This window comes from Macrotis lagotis, chromosome 1 (assembly GCF_037893015.1).
Source record: "Macrotis lagotis isolate mMagLag1 chromosome 1, bilby.v1.9.chrom.fasta, whole genome shotgun sequence".
NCBI classification, from domain to species: Eukaryota; Metazoa; Chordata; class Mammalia; order Peramelemorphia; family Peramelidae; genus Macrotis; species Macrotis lagotis.
Genome location: NC_133658.1, coordinates 129723674 through 129745087, shown reverse-complemented (window position 1 = coordinate 129745087; position 21414 = coordinate 129723674). Strand labels below are relative to the sequence as shown.

The 21414-nt window shown below is 36.8% G+C and overlaps 1 pseudogene; it reads left to right on the top strand.

Annotated features, from left to right (window-relative positions):
- The first annotated feature begins 7264 nt into the window (after positions 1-7264).
- On the top strand, positions 7265-7956 carry LOC141515156 (NADH-ubiquinone oxidoreductase 75 kDa subunit, mitochondrial-like; annotated as a pseudogene).
- Positions 7957-21414: the final 13458 nt, after the last annotated feature.

Sequence of the window (21414 nt, the reverse complement as noted above, 5' to 3'; positions counted from 1 at the left end):
TGAATAGAGATTAAAAAGGGGTGGTGCCAGTGAAGTGAGAGAGATTTCCAGATCTATGTATCCAAACTTGTCTCTATCCTGAATCACATCACTAACTGTCTATTAGACATTTGGATTGATTACTAATTCAGCAGTTTAAAAGAGAACTCATCATTTTTCTATCCTCTTGCAAAAGTTTTCATTACTATTGATATTGCCATTCCTTCAGTCAACCAAGATTTCTATTTTGGTATCATCCTTTATTCCTTCATTCTCACTGCCCCCCACATAATATAAATTACATTGTACAAATCTCATTGTTTCTATCTCAGTCTCTCTCATCTTTAACCATCATCATCATCTCTTTGTAGACTATAGCAATAGCCTCTTAATTTTTGTCCCTACTTCAAACCTCTCCCTCTCCCATATATCCTCCACAGAACTGCCAAAGGGGTATTCCTTTTATTTAGTTATTTAGTTAGTTGGTTAGTTAGTTAGTTATTTAGTTATTTCCATCCATATGCATATGTATATTTTTAGGTTACAAAATTTCCTTCCACCCTCCCTTCCCACTCCCTTTCCTCAGCAGCAAACAGTCAGGTTAGCATATTGTGATGAACATGTTTACAGATTAGTATTAGTTATTTTCAGTATGAGGAATTAGGATTAAGGGAAAGAAATACATGAGATAGTTTTAATAAAGTGTTCATCAGATTCTGAAGGGTTGGGGTTTTGTGTGTGTGTGTGTGTGTGTGTGTGTGTGTGTGTGTGTGTGTTGTTTTGTTTTGCTTTTCTTCCTCTGGATAGGGATAACATTGTCCATAGTCAGTCTAATGACAGACAAAAAAGAATTTTCCTAAGTATAAGTCTGATCATGTCACTCCTCTACTCAATAAACTCCACTGGCTGCCTATTAACTCATTACCTTTAAAATCAACTTTTAGCAACTTTTAAAAACTTTTTAAAACTCTTTGCAACCTGGACCCAAACTATCTTTCTAGCCACATCACACATTACTCCCCTTCACAATCCTTGCAATCCAGTCAAACTGACATTCTCATTGTTCTTCATACAAAGCATGTCTCCCTGCTCTTAATGTATCTCACTTCCACCTCTTGAACCACCTCTCCTTTTTTACATAAGGTCTTTTCTTCTTCGTTCCCTGTGAATCACCAATTCCGGATTCATCTACATATGTACATGTGGTTTCCTCTGACAAAACTGAAGCTCAATGAGAGTAGGAACTATTTAACTTTTGCATTTTCTCCAGTGCCTGGCACTTGATGAATTCCTGTTGATTGATTGCTTGAAAAAAGAATAGAGTAGTATGAGAATGAGAATAAAGAATAGCAAATAGCTCTGATTGTCAATGTACTATGTAAGCAGGGGCAGAATCTGGGGGAGGATGCTGGGACTTAGACTGAGTTGCTATTTTATCTGGATGGTGATGGATTTCTTAGGAAACGCCTCCTCCCATCCCCAGTTGAGTGTCAGGGAATAACTACTGAAGCATAGATGGGAGAGTGATCACAAAAGGGATCAGACAACCAGCACCTGGGGCTCCTCCAGCAAAAAATCAATTTGCCACTGACCTTCCATCAGCTCTAAAAAGTCTGAATTAATTTTTTTTCACTTTTCATAAGCTCTCTATGACCCAAACACAAAGATCTCCCTTAATAAGCACTCAGATTGGCAAAGTAACTAGAGGAGAAGAGATTTTATTTACACAGAGTACAGAAAAGATTTTCACTGAGACCCACAGAAGTCACAGAAAACCTCTTTTCTAGTGAGCTTTTGTCTCTTCTTGGGGACCAATATATTTCAAATAACTTATATTACTCTAAGTTTCTAGAAATGTAAGTTACTATCAATGCAGGCTTCAGCTGAGCCAAGTATGATGGCTATGAAGATGAATATGATTCTAAAAAAATAAAACTGTGTAGGGAAAGATAAGGAGTAATTATTTCACCCAAATGAGGTATAAAAGGAAAAATTGATGCAAAAGAAGCTAGTGGGGGGTGGGGGTGGGGGTGGGGGTGAGAGGATAATGATGGAACCTTATTCTCATTGGAAATGAGTTAAAGAGGAAACTATACATATCTCATAGATTATAAAAACCTTCTAAATTCAGAAAGAAATAAGAGGTCAAAGGGATAGGATTGGGGGAAAGGGTAAGGGTGGGATTCAGAGAGGGCAAGGTCATGGGTAGAAATAAGGAGTGAGAGGAGTGAAAAGAGATAAGATAAATAGAGAGAGAGAAAGATAATGAGGAAAAAATAGGAAGGAGGACAATACACAAGTAATTATCCCTTAGATCTGAATGGGTTGAATTTACCCATTAAATGGAAACAGCATATTTTAAAATTTTAATTCAATAATTTGTTGCTTTCTGAAAACATAAAAATGAGAGAAAAAAGATAAAATAAAGGGCAGGAGTACAATTTAGTTTGTAAAAATAATAGGGATAATAATCATGATTTCAAATAAATTTAAAATTAAAATAGATTTAATCAAAAGTGAAAAATAGAGAAACTATACTATGTGTTAGTAATATTATTCAACCTTTAAAATACCTGACAGTACAAAATACTGAGCATATACCTGCCAAACAGACACAAGAACTATATAGACCTAGAAGTTTTTTTTATATACAAATAAACTCAGATCTAAATAATTAAAATAAAAGTTATTGTTCATGGGTAGGTAAAGTCAATATAATTTTTAAATGACAATTTTATCTAATGAATCCATTTATTCAATATCATCCCAATTAAATTACTAAAAATTATTTTACTAAGAAAAATAATTTAAAAGCTCATTTGAAAGAAAAAAAGGTCCGGAACTTCAAAGAAAACAGGGGAAAAAGATGAAAAGGAAGTAAATTCGGTATTATCAAACCTTAAATTATAAGGTGAGAGCATTATTGAACTATATGAAGAATAATTTTGATCATTTTATTTTTTTGCAAAGCAATGGGATTAAGGTCACACAGCTAGGTAATTATAAAGTGCCCAAGGTCAAATTTGAACTCAGGTCCTCCTGATGCCAGGACTAGTGCTCTCGTACCACCTAACTGTCCCTAATTTTGATTATTTTAAATTAAAATTTTCCTTTATAAATAAAACCTATATCTCCAAGAACATAAGGAATGCAGAAAATTGGGAGGAACTTTCAAAGACAATCTCCCAGATAGGATGTTAATGGATTGGATTATTGCTGAGGGGTAGGAAATAATGAATTGATTGAATCAGAAAAACATGGAAAGACTTAATTTCATTGAAGAAAGATTCAATCCAACTTCATAGAAACAAAAGATATGAGGAAATAAGTATAGTAGGGTCTTACATATAGAAGTATGTTTGTATATATATGTATATGTTTATGTATTCAGATATCTGAAGTTAATTGTAGCCCTCCTTAGGGTGAAGGAGGGAGGTGAGTGGTGGAGGAGGGGAGAAATAAAGTTAAAAGTGGTAGTAGAAAACAAAAGAACACCAACTAGGAAGCAAAGATAAGCCAGGCATCTTTAAAAACAGTCTAGTATCTATTATATTGGTTTTCTAGAAATGGAAATTTATTGTTTTATGTCAAATCCTCTCTCATGGTCTGCTGTATACATAGCAATGTGGTTTTTTTATTTTGTATTTAAGTATAAAAAATTTACAAAAAATTAAGGAAAATAAAATAAGAATATTTAATCAGAGGCATCTGAATTTGTTTTGTCCAAGAAAAAAAAGGAACCGGAAAATAGAATGAGTAAAACTGTCAACAGAGGATTTACAAAAATATTAACTTGAAGAAAAGTAAATTCTGGCAGCATTTTCACAGATTGGAAAAGAATGAATTCTTGGATATGAAAGACAAGCTTAAAAAGCATCTTGTGCAAGCACATCATTTTACAGAAGAATAAACTGAGATCCAGAGACAGAAAGTGTCTTATTCAGAGACACACCTCTAATGACTTGCAGAGTCATGAACTCAGATCTGACTCTTCAGTGTGGTGTTCTTTCCATTATACTGTATTGTTGATGAGCACCTACATTACAGAAATACTCAACTTGCTGATTTTATTAGAGGTTTTCCTTAGGAATTTAAAGTTGTCAAAGAGTTCTTGGCACTCACTCTTTCCCATGAAGGAAAAAATGGGCATTTCTTTGTAAGGGCATCACTCACCAACAAATACTGGTGGCCTTAGGACAAAATGGTGCCTAGACTTATGATTGGCCATGTCACCACAGTGATTGGCAAGCAAAATGTAATCACAGAAAACTTTATAAGAAAAAAAACAAGTTAGAACAACTGGTTCACTGGAACTATTAATAATTCTCCACTATATAATATTCAGAGGCAGGTGTGCCAAAAGCCTGAAGATGAATCACAGAATGGAAACTCATTAAAGTTGTCAACTCCATTCATGAAAGAGGATTGAGCCATTCAACTGAGGTCATTTGACTGTCAAAGGGAACTCAACACCAGTACAGAGAGTTTGGGATGAATGCCAGGTGATAAGCTAAGGATTTGTCCTGAAGTCATGTTTGAACAGTAGAAGGAAATACAGAGTTTTAATTTATTTTATGGTTTGGGAAAGCAACCAAAACCATTAAAGAATTAAGTAACTGTCTATGGATAAGTGAAGGAACTTTTTGTTTCTTTATTCTGATGGTCATAACACAAGAAATGGACGTTTGGTAAAACAGAATAGTGAATGAATGGAGAGCTGGTTTCTCTTGGCTTCAAATCCAATGCCTACAAGTTGCGCAACCACAAGTAAGTCATTTCAGTACAATGGAAAGTGTGTTGAACTGGGTTTAGAGGATCTGGCTTCATATCCTAGCTCCATTTCTTCATATCTGGCAAAATGAAATTCTCTGGACCTCAGATCTTCATCTTTTCATTTTTTTTTTTTTAGGTTTTTGCAAGGCAAATGGGTTAAGTAGCTTGCCCAAGGCCACACAGCTAGGCAATCATCAAGTGTCTGAGGCCAGATTTGAACTCAGATACTCCTCACTCCAGGGCTGGTGCTCTATCCACTGTGCCACCTGGCTGCCCCTAGATCTTCATCTTTTAAGGGGATTGATCTGAACTCTGAGATTTCTTCCAGACTGAAACGTCCATCTATCAGATTCAGTTTCCTTTATAACCATAAGTTATGATTTTGATTTTGGAGACAAACACCTTCAATGACACACCCTTGATTTGAATGGATTTGTTAAGGCACAGTAGAGACATGAGGATGCTACAAGGTCATTGCTGCAGAAGTCACTACTCTCTTGAAGTAAAATGCAGAAGAATAGAATGGGATGTGTACAAAAATTACCTAGTAATGAGAAGAATTTATATTTTAACTAATTATTCTTACTACCTAGGCCAAGCTGAATTGTTTCTAAGTTGCTGGATCCTGATAGGTTGCCCTTCAAATTATAATATCTTAAGACAAAGCACCAATTTCTTCCCATCTTAATCATTGCCTTTATTTTCCTTCCCTATAAAATTTACTTATTTTTCACTTAGTAAGGAAAAAAGTCCTTTGCAAATCTTAATAACTAAAGAAATGTACCTAAAAAAATGACTATAGTTATTGTTTACAATTGAATTGTCTAAATTAAAAAGTTAGAGGTAAAAAAAGTCCTAGGAAAGCTACATCAACTTAAGATTTAATACTAAACTTAACACTAAAATTTAATGCTGAAATCTCATTAATTTGGTCTTTCTGGACTCAGGAGAAACAGCATGGATTAGTGGATAGAGAGCTGATCTTGGATCCAGGAAGACTAGATCCAAGTCATATCTATTATACTCTGATACTGTCTGTATGACCCTAGACAAATCCCTTAACTTTTCAAGACTCTAAGCATCTTTCTAAGATGAAGCCTTAGAGAAGGTGCTGAATGATATTGATAGATGACCTGGAAACTTCCACCAGTTAAAATCACAGCCTCAGTCCCTCCCTCAATACTTAAATTCCCAAGAATTTCATTATGTTTTTTCTTTTAGAGGCAATTATAGTTAAAGTGACTGGCTCAGGAACACACAGCTATTAAGTGTCTGAGGTCAAATTTGAACTCAGGTCCTCCAGACTCTAGGGTCAGTGCATTATCCACCATGCCACCTAACTGACTCATCCCCCTCTCCCCCAAAGTATTTCATTTTTAAGAGCTCAAAAATCTGTCAAGAAAGTATTCTAGTTGTGTGATTTAGTGAAAGATTTAAGAATTTTTCCAGAGGCAAGTCCTGAATTTTTTTTTCATTGCCTCTGAAAATTGTTGTGGAACAAGGGGCAGAACTGCACTGAAGATAGCAAGTCAGCTTCAGTTAGGGAAAAATGAGTTTTACCCATCTCTTATACACACTGACTATGGAAGCCTGAACTAAGTACTCAATTTCTGTGTACCCCAGGCAATGCTCTAAAGCTAAAATTTACAGATAAAGTACTGATTCTTCAAAGCATTTTAGATATCCTAAAATGATAAAATAATTGAATAATTATTTTGAATAGTTGAATTTAAAAAAAGAAATCCGATGTGAACTCATGGTCCAAAGTGTATAAAATGGACCTGATGTATATTCAAGAAAACATTAAAGGCCAGATTTTGAGTCCGACTTTGCTAAGGATCAATAATTTGGGTCCTTGGTATTTGAGAATGCTAGTGAGCTTCTTAGACAACCTAAAGAAGTCTTTCCCCAGGTGACCCCACCCATCTGAAAAGCAAAACAGACTGATGGTGAACACTTTGAAGGGGCAAATTTCTCTTCTCAGAAATTTCTCTTCAAGGATAACATAACTTTCAGAATCCAAATGGATGTGAAACCTATGTTGTTTATTTATGCTGTTAAATTAGCTTTCCTTTTATATTACTTTCCTTTTAAAATCTTCTTAGGGCACCAATCTTTTTAAAAATCTTTTAAAAATATTCTTTCATTTATCATTGTCATATTTAATTAAACCTATATTTTATTTTTTTAAAAAAATGAGTCTACATTCGTGTGGCCCAACGGAAATTGCCAAAGCCACCATAGAGAATAAAGGATTGGGGGGTGAGGAGCTGTTCCTGTCCTGGAGGCCCAACGGTGCCAGCACCCCACCCCCCAGAAGCAACATGTTACAACTACTTGAACCTAGCCTTGTTCAGTGTCATAAAGGATGTGTGTGAACTACAACAGCAGCTCACAATTTGATTGAAGTCTGTTGATGGTCAACCTGTTATGGTGGAACCTGGAACCACAGTGCTCCAGGCCTGTGAGAAAGTTGGTACACAGATTGGTACACAGTTGCTGGAAACTATAGATGTGTCTTGTGGAGACAGAAAAAGCCCCTAAACCTGTCACTGCTTGTGCTATGCCAGTAATGAAAGGTTGAAACATCCTTACAAACTCAGAGAAGTCCAAGAGAAGGTGTAATGGAGTTTTTATTAGCAAATCACCCACTAGACTGTCCTATCTGTGATCAGGGAGGTGAATGTGATCTGCAGGATCAGTCAATGATGTTTGGAAATGGATAGAAGCAGATTTTTAGAGGGAAAACATGCTGTGGAAGACAAGAATATTGGTCCACTTGTAAAGTTCATTATGACTAGATGTATACTGTGCATTCAGTGTATCAGATTTGCTAGTGAAATTGCAGGAGTGGATGATTTGGGTACAACAGGAAGAGAAAATGAAATGCAAGTTGGAACATCGAAAAAATGTTCATGTCTGAATTATCTGGAAATATCACTGATATCTGCCTGGTAGGGGGGCTCTCACATCTAAACCCTACACCTTTACTGCATGCCCTTGGGAAACAAGAAAGACAGAATCTATTGATGTTTTGGATGCAGTTGGAACATTGTGGTCAGCACAAGGACAGGAGAGGTGATGAGAATTTTGCCAAACATGCATGAAGATATCAATGAAGAATGAATCTCTGATAAAACCAGGTTTTCCTATGATGGATTAAAAATGGCAGCAGCCTGGGTGGCTAGGTGGCACAGTGGATAAAACACGGGCCCTGGAGTCAGGAGTACCTGGGTTCAAATCCGGTCTCAGACACTTAATAATTACCTAGCTGTGTGGCCTTGGGCAAGCCACTTTAACCCCATTTGCCTTGCAAAAACCTAAAAAAAAAAATGGCAGCAGCTTACTGAACCAATGATCAGAAATGAGAAAGGGCTTTTAAATTATACTTCATGGGAGGATGCATTCTCTCGTGTTGCTGGAATGTTACAGACAGTTCAGGGCAAGGATGTGGCAGCAATGCAGGTCTGGTGGATGCAGAAGCCCTTGTATCTATCAAAGACTTACTTAATAGAGTAGACTAACTCCTTACATACTGAAGAAGTCTTCCCCACTGAAGGAGCTGGCACAGATTTATGCTCTAACTGCCTACTTAATTCAACAATTGCTGATGTAGAGGAGGCAGATATCCTTTTGGTTGGTACAAATCCACGTTTTGAGGCACCCCTGTTTAATGCTAGATTTGGGAAAGGCTGGCTGATTTAAAGGTGGCCCTTGAAGGCACAAAAGTTGAACTGACTTACAGCTATATTCACCTGGGAGATTCTCCAAATGTCCTTCAAGAAATTGCTTCAGTCTATATTCTGAAGAGATGATGAAAAGGGGTAAAAACATTACTTGTACAAAAATATTTATAGCAGCCCTGTTTGTGGTGGCAAAGAATTGGAAATCAAGTAAATGTCCTTCAACTGGGGAATGGCTTAGTAAACTGTGGTATATGTATGTCATGGAACACTATTGTTCTATTAGAAACCAGGAGGGACTGGGATTTCAGGGAAGCCTGGAGGGATTTGCATGAATTGATGCTGAGTGAGATGAGCAGAACCAGAAAAACATTGTACACCCTAACAGCAACATGGGAGTGATGTTCAACCTTGAAGGACTTGCTCATTCCATCAGTGCAACAATCAGGAGCAATTTGGGGCTGTGTGCAAAGGAGAGTGCCATCTGTATCCAGATAAGGAGCTGTGGAGTTTGAACAAAGTGCAAGGACTACTCCCTTTAAGTTAGGAAAAAACAGATATCTTATTGTCTGATCTTGTTACCTCTTAGACTTCTTGTCTCTTCTCTAAGGATATGATTTCTCTCTCATCACACCCAATTTGGATCAAGGTACAACATGGAAACAAAGTAAAGACTGACAGATTGCTTTCCATGGAGGGGGGGAGTAAGATTGGGGGGGGGGGGGAATTATAAAACTCAAATAATATCTTTAATAAAAATTAATTAAAAAAAAGAAATTGCTTCAGGATGTCATCCATTCAACCAGGTCTTGAAAGAGGCCAAAAAAAAATCATAGTTTTAGGCAGTTCACCACTCCAACAAAGTGGAGCTACAATTTTGGAAACTCTTTCTACCCTTGCTCAGAAGATCAGAATTGCGAGAAAAGTTGGTGATGAATGGAAAATTTTGAATATCCTTCATAGGGTGGCAAGCCAGGTAGCTGCTTTGGACCTTGGGTTTAAACCTAGAGTAGAGGGAATTTGGAAGAACCCTCCAAGAATGTTGTTTCTTCTGGGAGCAGAGGAGGGTTGCATTTGCCAAAGGATTGCTTCATTGTCTATCAAGGACATCACGGTGATGTGGGAGCTCCTATAGCTCTCGCTATACTCTCAGAAGCAGCTTACACAGAAAAGTCTGCTACTTATGTCAATACAAAGGGCAGAGCTCAGCAGACTAGAGTAGCAGTGACACCTCCTGACATGGCAAGAGAAGAGTATTTCAAACATGGGAAACCATGTACAAAGACTTGGAAGAGGAAGATAAAATAACGTATGTAAGGAACATTATCAGGCCAGTTAGTGTTGTTCTTGTTCAGTTAGTTCAGTTCTGTATAACTCTTCTTGACCATTATTTTGAGTTTTCTTGGCAAAGTTACTGGTGTAGTTTGCCATTTCCTTCTCCAGCTCATTTTCCAGATGAGGAAACAAAATTAAGTGACTTGCCCAGGCTCATACAACTGGTAAGTGTCTGAGGCCAGATTTGAACTCAGGAAGATCTGTCTTCTTGACTCTAGGATTGGCACTCTAAAGAGGAATAATAGGGAGCCATCATGGATACTTATAGCAAGTTAGTCAGATACCAGGATAAAATTCTCTTGATTTATAAATGGAAAATACTTTACTAAGGTATGTCTATTTCTTCTTTTGCTAAACTGCCAGAAAATTTGTTTTATAAAAAAAAAAGAGGTCTTGATGTGGAAAAATGCAATAGAAGTTTCCATCCCAATGGTTTTTAAGGACATTTTATTTGTCCTTGGTTCACAAAGAGGACCATGACATCAGAAAAGTGATATTATGGCATGCAAGAGAATAGGATTTGAGTGAGGCATGAAATGAATGAAATGAATGAAAGAAATCATTAGCCTCACTCTCTCCTCTAGAGTCATTTGGATTCAATGGCAATATATGGATCAGGACAACGGGAGATGGTTTAAATACTATGTACTACACACAAGATGTAGCATGAGACTTTGGCCTTTTATGATAAAATCTATCCTAGGTCTCAGTTTGTATGAGATAATGCCCATTCAATGATTAAAGCTATGTAAGAAATAAAGTAAAAAAAAAATCAATCTGGGACCCTCAGGTTTTCTACCCCAAATGGGAAGAAAAGTGCTATTTATGTTCACAGAGCCCGAACAATGACCAAGGCAGGCTGGGCTGGGACCTAGTGATGGCCAATCGATGAAAGTCAGAGGGGTTGAGGGTTAAGGCATGCATGGTCCTTAAGAAAGAAATGTAGCCCTTAAACTCCAACATATCTTTTTTCTTTTCTTTTCTTTTCTTTTCTTTTCTTTTCTTTTCTAATATTACAATAATCTTGTTATAGGAGTAAACATAAACCCCCCTCCCCTGCAAGAAGATGAGAAACCTCAAGAGTAGTGAGAGAGGGGGGCAGCTAGGTGGTGCAGTGGATAGAGCACTGGCCCTGGAGTCAGGAGTCCCTGAGTTCAAATCCGGTCTCACACTTAATAATTACCTAGCTGTGTGGCCTTGGGCAAGCCACTTAACCCCATTTGCTTTGAAAAAAAGAGAAACCTTAAAAAAATAGTGAGAAAAAAAGGGACTTTAGTCTGTATTCAGATTCCAATGGCTCTGGGGTATAAACTCTAAGCTATCTTGCAAGATTTCTGTGATCAAAATGTATAGTAGTAAAGAATAAATGAAATAGATGAGAAAATTCTTAAATTGGGCTGGTTAGAGATGAAGCCAGAACCTCCTCCTGTAATAGATTATGAAGGACTTTGAAAGGACTTAAATGTTTATTCATTTATTCATTTGATCTTAAAAATCTATGAGATGAGTCATGTCAGTGGTGAATGTTTGAAGTCAATGGACCTGGTTCACATCTTGATTCTGATAATTACTAATTATGTGGCCATGAGTAAGTATTTTAGTCTCTTTGAGCTTCAGTTTTCTCATTCATAAAATGAGGGAGTTGACTAGATCAAAGGAATTAAACATTTTTGGTGTCATGAATCTTTTTCTAAAATAACATTTTATTGCATACATTCAACTGGTTGGTATATGAGGTATTTTTGTTAATAATCTCCTTCAGGTATAAGTTTTTTTTTTCCTGACTGAAAGGAAATGGAAATTTTAGTTCTTTATCTTGCATAATTCTAAATTGCTTTCCAGAATTCATAATCCCACAAACAAGACATTAGTGTACCTGTCTTTCTTTTCACAACCCTTCCAACATTCATTGTTCCTATCTTTTGATATCTTTGCCAACTTGCTAGGTATCAGGTGGAAACCTCAGGGTTCTTTTGAATTTTTTTTCATATTATTTGCGATTTGGAGTGTTCTAATACAATTGATAATTTTCATTCTTTTGAGAAATATTTATTCATCTGATTTGATTGGGATTCGAGTGTTGGGACAGCACTTCTCTATTGGGGAATGTATGACTTCTGCTCTTACATATTTGTTAGTTATCTATATATCTTGACCATCACACTTTTATCAGATATTTAATATGAAGATTTTCCCCCCTCAGTTGCCAACTTTCTTTCTTATTTGAGATGCATTTTTGTGCAAAAGTTTCTCAATGTCATATATTCAAAGTTATCTATTTTGCTTTTTGTAATTGCCACTATTTTTTGGTTAAGAATTCATTCTCAGGGGCAGCTAGGTGGTGCAGTGGATAGAGAACCAGCCCTGGAGTCAGGAAGACCTGAGTTCAAATCCCATCTCAGATACTTAATAATTGCCTAGACACTAATAATTGCCTTAAATAAAATTAAAAATTCATTTTCACTTATGGCTATGAAAGTTATGATTTATTTCTCTAATAATTTTTTGCAGTATGAGTTTTAATTGTTATTATTACATGTTTTGAATTTGTTGTGGAATATAATAGTCTAAGCTCTAATTGGTTGGGTGAGCTTTTCCTTTGTCTTGCCAAAGACAGGCATTTCCCACAATCTATATACTACACTCTTTTTTTTTCACCTGAAGAACTTGCTTTTATTGTTCCAAAATTATATTAGGAAGTCAACATTTAATTTTATAATCCATTGACCATAAATTGTTTATAAAATGTTAAAATCCTTAAGTTGTACATTAATGTCCTATGTACCACCCTCTTTCAAGTCTGAAGAAAATTATTATTGAGTTCCATAGTCAGCAGTCTCACTGACAACACTTTCTCTGAAGTCTGATACTTAGTTTAGAATTAATAATGGCCAGTATCAAACTGGTGTGAAACCTGATTGTATTCCTGGCTCAGGAAAACCTGTTGTAAGTAATCTAAATCCTTAGTGGAAAAACAAAAAATAAAATCATAAAGTAAATTCCTTTTTAGATAAAATGAATTAACTTCCCACCTAAAGATAAAATGAACTTTTATATATTTTGTTCAGATTATGGTGGGTTTTCTCAACTATTGTTTTACTTTCAAAATACCTGATTAAATTGTTACTTGTAAATAATTTACATATGGATTTTAAAAAAAGTTTTCCCAGCAATCAAAATGGTTAAGGAAATCACACAACATTAAAAATTGTGAAAGTACACTGTACATATTGCACCTTTCTGCAAAGCTGGGCAACTATTTCCCATGGCAAAAAACTACTGAATAAAGTATGTCTTGTATGTATAGGTACTTAATTTTTCCCCCTGAAAATGTCAATGAAGCTATCAAAATCAGGATTTAATGGATTTCATTAAGAATTGTTTCTTATAATTTAAGAAGAAAATTCTCAGATATTGAATAATTGATGCACAATCTTCTTTCAAAGATGAAAAAGGTTCTTAAATTATGCACCATTTTTCCTGCTTACTTTATGTTTTCCCTCCCTTAATCCCAAATTTATTAACTGTAATTTTAATCTAAATGCAAACAAGGAAACCCTCTTGAAATAGCTATTCAATTTGAAGTATCTATTTGTAGCTACCTGTTTGTACTTTAATTAACTTACAGAAAGGTCTGCAATCAAAAGGGTCTTAATTTTTTCTAGAGCCATAGTGAACAAAAAACTTTTAAAGAAAGCTATTTAAACTATTTTGCAAAAATAAAAACACTTCCCAAAATGCTTGACAGAAACAAGTTATTCATTCTCATTTGTGTTCCACTGAAGACATTATTGAAACCCATTCATTTCTTTAGCACAGCAAAAACACCAATGTTTTATTCCAAATAGTCCATTCTGAAGGTCCTCGGAATGTTTTAAGATTGGCTGTAGCTAGAATTTTGACTTCCATTTGGACCCTGTTCTCCTTCACTGTTTGGAGGTGGTTTTGGTTTAGGCATCTTACTAAGGCTAGTTACCATCTCTTTTCTTTCATCAAAATTCTTCCACTGCTCATACAATTTTAAAATAACCCTGATTATTTCCAAAAACTTCTCCATATCAACAGAAGGCTCAGCAAACCACTGTCGAGCATCCTTCTATTGTACAACACAGGCTACATGTAGACAAGCTAAAGCTATCATGAAAGGAGGATACAGCAGGCAAAGACATATACTACACTCTTTATGAACACTTTCCTTTACATCACCCTTTTGTCTTTTGTCTCCCTCCATTAGAATATAATCTCCCTGAAGGCAAGAACTGTTTAGTTTATTTATATTAGTATCCCTAGTAGCATCAGGTAAATATTAAGTGCTTGGTAGATATTTTATCTACCTGTCTGCTTGGAAATTCACCAATCATTTTATTAATGGTTCTTCAAAATCAAATTCACTAGTCTATAGCTTGCACTATTTTCTTCTCTTTTTTGAAAATTGGGATATTTTTCCTTCTCCAGTATGGAGGTACTTCTGTATTGATTGTAATAACCAATTGACACTGGAGAAGAGAGGAAGAAATATACCACATTCCTTTCATTGGAGAGGGGTACTATGCAGGAGTATATATCCTATGAGAGTTTGGCATGTCAGATCTTTTGTTGAACTTCCTTGGCACAAGGATTGGCTTACTGGAAAGGTGATGGGACATATATAGAAATGACTATGATGTAAAAATAAAAGGAATCACTAAAGACTCAAAAAGTATAATAAAATGTAAAATATTGTTCAGTCAAACTCTTCGTGACCTGGTTTTCTTGGTCAAGATAGTAGGAGTGTTTGTCATTTCCTTCTCCAGCTCCTTTTCCAGTTGAGCAAACTGAAGCAAACAGAGTAAATGGACTTGTCCAGGGACACCTAGCTAGGAAGTGTCTGAGGTTAAATTTGAACATAGATGATGAGTCTCTGACTTCAAGCCCAGTTCTCAACCCATTGTGCCACATCGTTGCCCCAAATGTAAAAAAATGGCCTAACAACCTAGCAACCATATTAACTTTATTTTGAAAGCTTATAGCTTGAAAAAAAAATAAAATAAAAAGTCTATAGTTTGTTGATAAACTGATCTACCCCAATAATGCCATCTCATCCCATGATAAATACTCTCTCATTAGGAGTCCAACTTCATCTCATAAAGATATCAGAACTCTTTATACGAAGGGCAGCTTCCCATTGGATCTGGAAGGCTAAGGGCTTGGGATGTCTTACCTGCCATCTTCTTTCAAACAAGAAATGCCAGTGGTAGCTGGTACTTGTGGCATATGGTGCAGAATGCCACTCTCTCTTCTGCCTTGCTTGGTAGATTTGTCTGTGGACTCCACCCATGCTCCCAAACCCATCATTGTAACTGGGGTGAATCACTGTTCATTCCTGCCCTCTCCTGATTATCCCCATACAAAGGCTGGGTGAGATGTCTCCAGAAGTTGATTTCAAATATAATTGCCAGCAATGACAAGATCACTTTATGGTCACTCTCTACTCTCTCACTGGATATTTCTATATCCATGGCCTCTTTTGAAATTCATATTAAGCCTCTAAAGAAGGTAAAGGAGGGTAGCAGAAAAGAAGTGAGGTACAGAGTGATCTTTCAGTATCTCCCAGCTAGGCAACAGCATGGTTTCCCCATTCTCAATCCAGAGCCCTCCCCATTATTTTTATTTCTTTTACTAGAGAGAGTTAGCTGGCACAGTGGGTGGAATATTGGATCTGAAATCGGTAAGACCTGAGTTCAAATTCAGTCTCAAGACACTTACTAGTTGTATGACCTTTGATAAGTCACTTAGCCTCCATATGCCTCAGTTGCCTAATCTATAAAACAGGAATAACAATAGTACCTATCTCTCAGGGTTATTATGAAGATCAACAAAATACCTGGGACATAGTCAACTCTATAAGTTGTAGTTCAGTTGTTTCAGTCATGTCCAACTTTTCATGATCCCATTTAGAGTTTTCGTGGCAAAGACAATAGAGTGGATTGCCATTTCCTTCTCTAGCTCATTTTACAGATGAAGAAAGCAGGATAAAGTGACTTGACCAGGATTATAGTTAGCTGTCTGATGTTGGATTTGAACTGAGGGAGATACCTGACTCCAGACCCAGCACAGTATCCAGCCACATAGGCACCTTGAAACTCTACATAAAGATTGGTTATTATTTTCATAGATCATAGAATGTTAAAGATCAAAGGAAACTGAGGGATCATACATCTAAAATCATTTTACAGAGGAGAAAACCCAGGAAAGTTAAGGTACCTATCCAAAATCATAAAGATGGTAAGTATCAAACATAGGAATTGAACCATAAACATCTTACCAAGTTCAACAACGCCATTTTGCAAGTGGAGAAGTTGTGCACAAGGGACAACGAATATGAGTGTAAGTTCCAAGTCCTAGGTTCAAGTTTAATCCCAGTCTCTCCCACTGGCCTCTGACCAAATTATTGCCCTCTCTGGGTCTCAGTTTACTCAGTTACATAATGAAATTATTGATAAGATGGTTTCTAAGTTTCTTCAGGCTCTGCCATTTTCTTATTTTAGGAGATCATCTGAGTTGAGCCTTTTTCGCAACTCAACTCCCACTTCACAAGGTATTATAAGGAAACTGCTATATAAAGCATCAGAGGAATATTTCAATCCTTTCAGGAATCTGTGTTTTTGGTAAGGCTGGGTAATCCCTCCACTGCTGCAGATCCCCACTTCTGTTTCCTAGTTGCCTATTATAGAGAGTTGCTTTGTGGCTGTTAAAAAAAAAAATCAGCAATATCTAGCAATGGACCTTTCTATACCTAACCAGACAAGCCCTTGAAGGTAAGAGATCTTATACAGTTTATCTTTGGACCCATTCTTGAAGGTTTTCCATTTTAGGCAAGCTCTGTTGAAGCTGAACTCCAAAAGCTTAAGATCCCAGGATGACTTCCACATCATGGCAATAGAGGACTTTAGTCCTAAACAATGGTGATGGGACAGCTAGATGGCTCAATGGATAGAGTATCAGTCCTGGAGTCAGGACAACCTGAGTTCAAATTTGATCTCAATTACTTACTACTTATGTGACTTGGGCAGGTCATTTAGCATTGTCTTAAAAAAAAAAAGGCAACATTGGCATAGCCACCAGAGAATTGGCCTTGAAGTCAGGAGAGCCCAAGTAATCCTTTCATAAATAGGCAGTGTAACACTGAGCAAGTCGATTAACTTGTCATAACAACTCTCTAGAACTACTAGGTGAAAAAACATGCTGACCTTTATTGATAGGAGCCATTTTCCACTGAGTTCCCTATACCAATAAAAGGGCAACTAGGGGCGGCTAGGTGTCATAGTGGATAAAGCACCAGCCCTGGAGTCAGGTCTCAGACACTTAATAATTACCTAGCTGTGTGGCCTTGGGCAAGACACTTAAGCCCGTTTGCCTTGCAAAAACCTAAAAAAAAAAAAAGAGGGCACTGGTTCTTAAGTCAAGAAGATTCCTATTCCTGAGTTCAGCTCTGACCTCAGATTTTTCCTAGCTGTGTGACCCTGGGTAAGTCACTTAACTCTGTTCCAGTTTCTTCATCTATCAAATGAGCTGGAGAAAGAAATGGAGAACCACTCTGGTATCCCACCAAGCAAATGCCAAATGATTTCATGAAGAATTGGATGCAACCTGCAGATCCAAAAAAAGTATCAAGAGATCTGAGTGAAAATTAAGAGTTACTTCTAAAATATGAATTACGATAGGCATAATAACTGGAATTTTTATAGTGTTTTAAGATTTGAAATGAAATTTATATGTTGAGGTGGCTAGGTGGTGTAGTGGATAAAGCACCGGCCTTGGAGTCAGGAGTTACCTGGGTTCAAATCCGGTCTCAGACACTTAATAATTACCTGGCTGTGTGGCCTTGGGCAAGCCACTTAACCCCGTTTGCCTTGCAAAAACCTAAAAAAAAAATTTTATTTGTTATCTCATTTGATCCTCCCCAAACCTTGGGAGGCAGGCACTATTAAAATTTATAGAGGAGAAAACTGAAGTAGAAAGATGCGAGTTAAGTGACTTATCCAAAGTGACAGTTTCTGAGGATTTGAACTTCCTGAGGCTTCCTGATTCCAAGTTCAGCACTGGAAGGATTGTACCACATAGCTGCCCCAAATTTAAGAAACACGATGGATAGAAGGCCAGACTCAGAACCAGGAAAACCTCTCTGACATCTTGCAAATCCTGCCTAAAATATATCTACTTGTGAGTTCCTCAAAGGCAGGGTCTGTCTTTTGTGTAGTCTTTCTCCTTTCTTTTCATCTTTAATACTTACTTAGTAGAGTACTTTCCTGGCAAATAGAAGGGGGTTAATAAGTACTTAATGATTGACTATAGGCAAATCACTTTAATCAGTCATTTAACCAGTCTACAAGTAGCAGCTGCATTACCTATATACATATCTGTATCAAAGGAAGGAGGGGTTTTCATAATGGAAGAATCTCCACAATAGTGAAGTCAAACAGAACAACAACAAATTATAGGTTCAAGTGACTTCCTCACCTTGATTCAAAAACCATTGTTTGAATTTTAAAACCAAGTTTCAACCAGTTTAAAACCTTAGGGCTTAAGAGAAAGCCATGGTTTGAAATAGAACAAAAATCTTCTTTTGTCATTTTTCTCCTGCTTAACCACCCCTCCCACCACCGGTCCAGCTCATCATCAACCCAGGATCCTGTTGGGCAACTGGGACAAGAATGAACCATTCTCCACAAAGTGCTTTATTTAAACAAGACTAAATCATGTGCTTCAGACAGTTTTCAATATATTACATTAACAATCACTGTTCATTTCCAATTGAGGCAGTGTCAAATCTTGTGCTTAAAATACAAAAAATAAAATACAAAAGAAGCAATGTCACTTTCTAAGTTCATGTACCATCTTTGAGGGGTAAATTGGAAGCAAATTAAGGATAATTTACAAAGCTAAAAGGGAGAAAGGAAGGAGGGAAACCCTGGAAATATAGTATCAATTTTATGTGAGAAACTACTTCTAAGTCAACTTTAGAAACAGAATGCCTATAGATTGGCTGACTGTCCTACTGGATATACTCCAAAATTGTGCTTACTCACCCCGCTTTCCCATTTCTTTCCTACTTTACTTTCAGAGAAAGGAAATAACTCTTACTGTTCCCTCCTCCATGATGTCTTCACTACATGTGACTGGCAATGCTGCAAGGGAAACCTTGTTGAAAATATTCATTTTCATGTAAGAATAATCCAAAGCTCTTTTCTTTTCTCAGAAATTTCAAAAAAGTGATAATCTCTCTCCCTTCTACTAATCACCTCCCACAGTCCAAAATCAGGTCATCTGGAAGCCCTACCATACTCCACCATCATTCACAGATGACGGGTGTCTCCAAGGCCCCAAGTTTTTTTCCAGAAGGGAGCTTGGCTTCATCAACACCTATAATTTTTCAGTCTTCACCTATCCCAATCAGAAGAGTTAAAAAATATTTAATCCTTAAACAAATTAATGGTAAGAACAGATTAACATGTTTATGCCAAGGTTATTGTTTGTCCTGATAAAACAGTTTGGGTTACTAAGGCAAGAGTTTTATTGTTGTTGTTGCCTTCTGGTTGAGGGAGTAAAAGTGTTTTCTCTTTGGCATCAACTGGACTTGGAAGAACAATTGTACTCTCAGGGTGATGGTCTTAAAATGATTCAGCAAAGTAGGGAGCAATCCCAAAACCCCAACCAAATAACCAAGCTCCAACCTTACCCTCTAGCACTTGTTAAAACTTATTTGTCCAATGTTGTTAATATGCACAAAATCTCCCTAAACAGAGTCTCCATAGACAATTAAATCTGTTTTGTGCTATCTGATCCCCTTAACACCACCCCCACCACCCCATTAAAAAACTTGGTCATTCAAGTCAAACCACAAGCCCTCCCCTGTGACGTGAGTACAGATTAGCACCATCATGTGCTTCTTCCATCAACACCTGTGGAACCAGCCCCAGCCCCTTCCCTGCCACCCAAGCTCAAGATTTTATTCTTTTCATTTGAACAGCCTATAAAACAAGCTGAATCCCTTTTTTAAGAGAGAAAGACAGACACTGAGAGACAGAGAAAAGAGAGGGAGAAAAGAAAGGAAGGGATTTTAAAAAACAGGAGAAAAAAAAGAAAAAGCTTACTTTTCATCTTAACCACATTTCAGGACTCAAAGAAAACAGCTGCAGAGCCCTACAAATCAGTTCAGCTTTTCAAAGCCTCAAAATTCACATGATACTGGTGGGAAAAGCTTGGCTCACTTTTCAGGATTCAAGACATCCCCCCTTGCCATCTGTTAACACTGATAGTCCAATTTCCTATGGCAAGAACAACAAAGCTGAGACAATTTCTAAATGGGCAGTTTCTAAATCAGGATGAGAACAAATGAAATAGAAGGTTACTATGCTGTGTTTATTCCTCTCCTTTTCATTTTCAAGAAAATATATTTTCCAACTTTGGGGAAATGGGAATGAGACAGTGGTAAGTTAAGGGGAGATTTGGAATAATTTGACCAACCAAAGGTTTATGATATTCAATACTAGAGGGATCCTAAGCCTGAATCAAAACTAGCTTTGGCATCCCAGATCTGGTGAGAAAGAAAGAGAGAGAGAGAGAGAGAGAGAGAGAGAGAGAGAGAGAGAGAGAGAGAGAGAGAGAGAGAAAGAAAGAAAGAAAATGGTTAGTGATAAATAAAACTAGATACTCTTCCAAATCCTGTAGGAATCAGAGTTTAGCTAGGGAAATATAAATATACCTATGAGTAAGAAATTTAGCAAACTCAATTTTTGAAAAAAGACAAAAGAAGAAAATTCAGGTCATTTACTGTCCAGAAACTTGTTGTTACTCTTATTAGAACAGGGATTATCTTTCATTTTGGCCTGCCTCTCAAGGCAGACAAAGTTTGCCAAGTTATGGAGTTGGACTGTAGAGTTCTTTCATGGACTCTAAACTAGAAGTTTACTTTCTATAGCTTCAGATGAGGGGTAGCTTTAGAGGGGCCCTTATTCTACCAATGAGAAACCAAAGTCTAGAAGGGTTGACCGATTGTCTCAAGATCATATGGTTATTAAATGGCAAGGTCAGGATGTGAAGTCTCAAGTCAGAGTTCTTTCCACTAGATTAGTTGTCCTCTCTAATGATGCTGGTTGCTCTCAAGTTAAAACAGAAAGATGCCAGATGGTCCTAAAGTCAGTTTTGAAACTCAGTATTAAATCATAAGACTGAATTTTTTTTTTAAAGATAAAAGGACTAAAGAACTGGAAGTTCCCATTCTGAACAATGATGGTATACTCTAGCAACTGGGTGGGAACTAAGTGATAAAGTGAATAGAGCAATGGACTGAGCAATTGAGTTCAAAATCTGACTCAGATCTTTATCAGTTGTTTGATCCTGGGAAATCACCTCTCTTCTTTCTGCCTCAGTTTCCTCACCTGTAAAACAAGACTAAAAACAACACCTATCTCCCAGGACTTTTGTTGTGAGAATCCAGTGAGCTAATACATATATATTTTTTGTAAACTTTAAAGCATTATACAAATGCTAGTTATTATAACAGCTGTTTCTAACAGTCAAGTTATAAATAAACTTTTGAAATACAACTCATTTCTAAGCCTTCCTGTACACTCCCTACTTTGCTTTAATTGGGATTATAGTT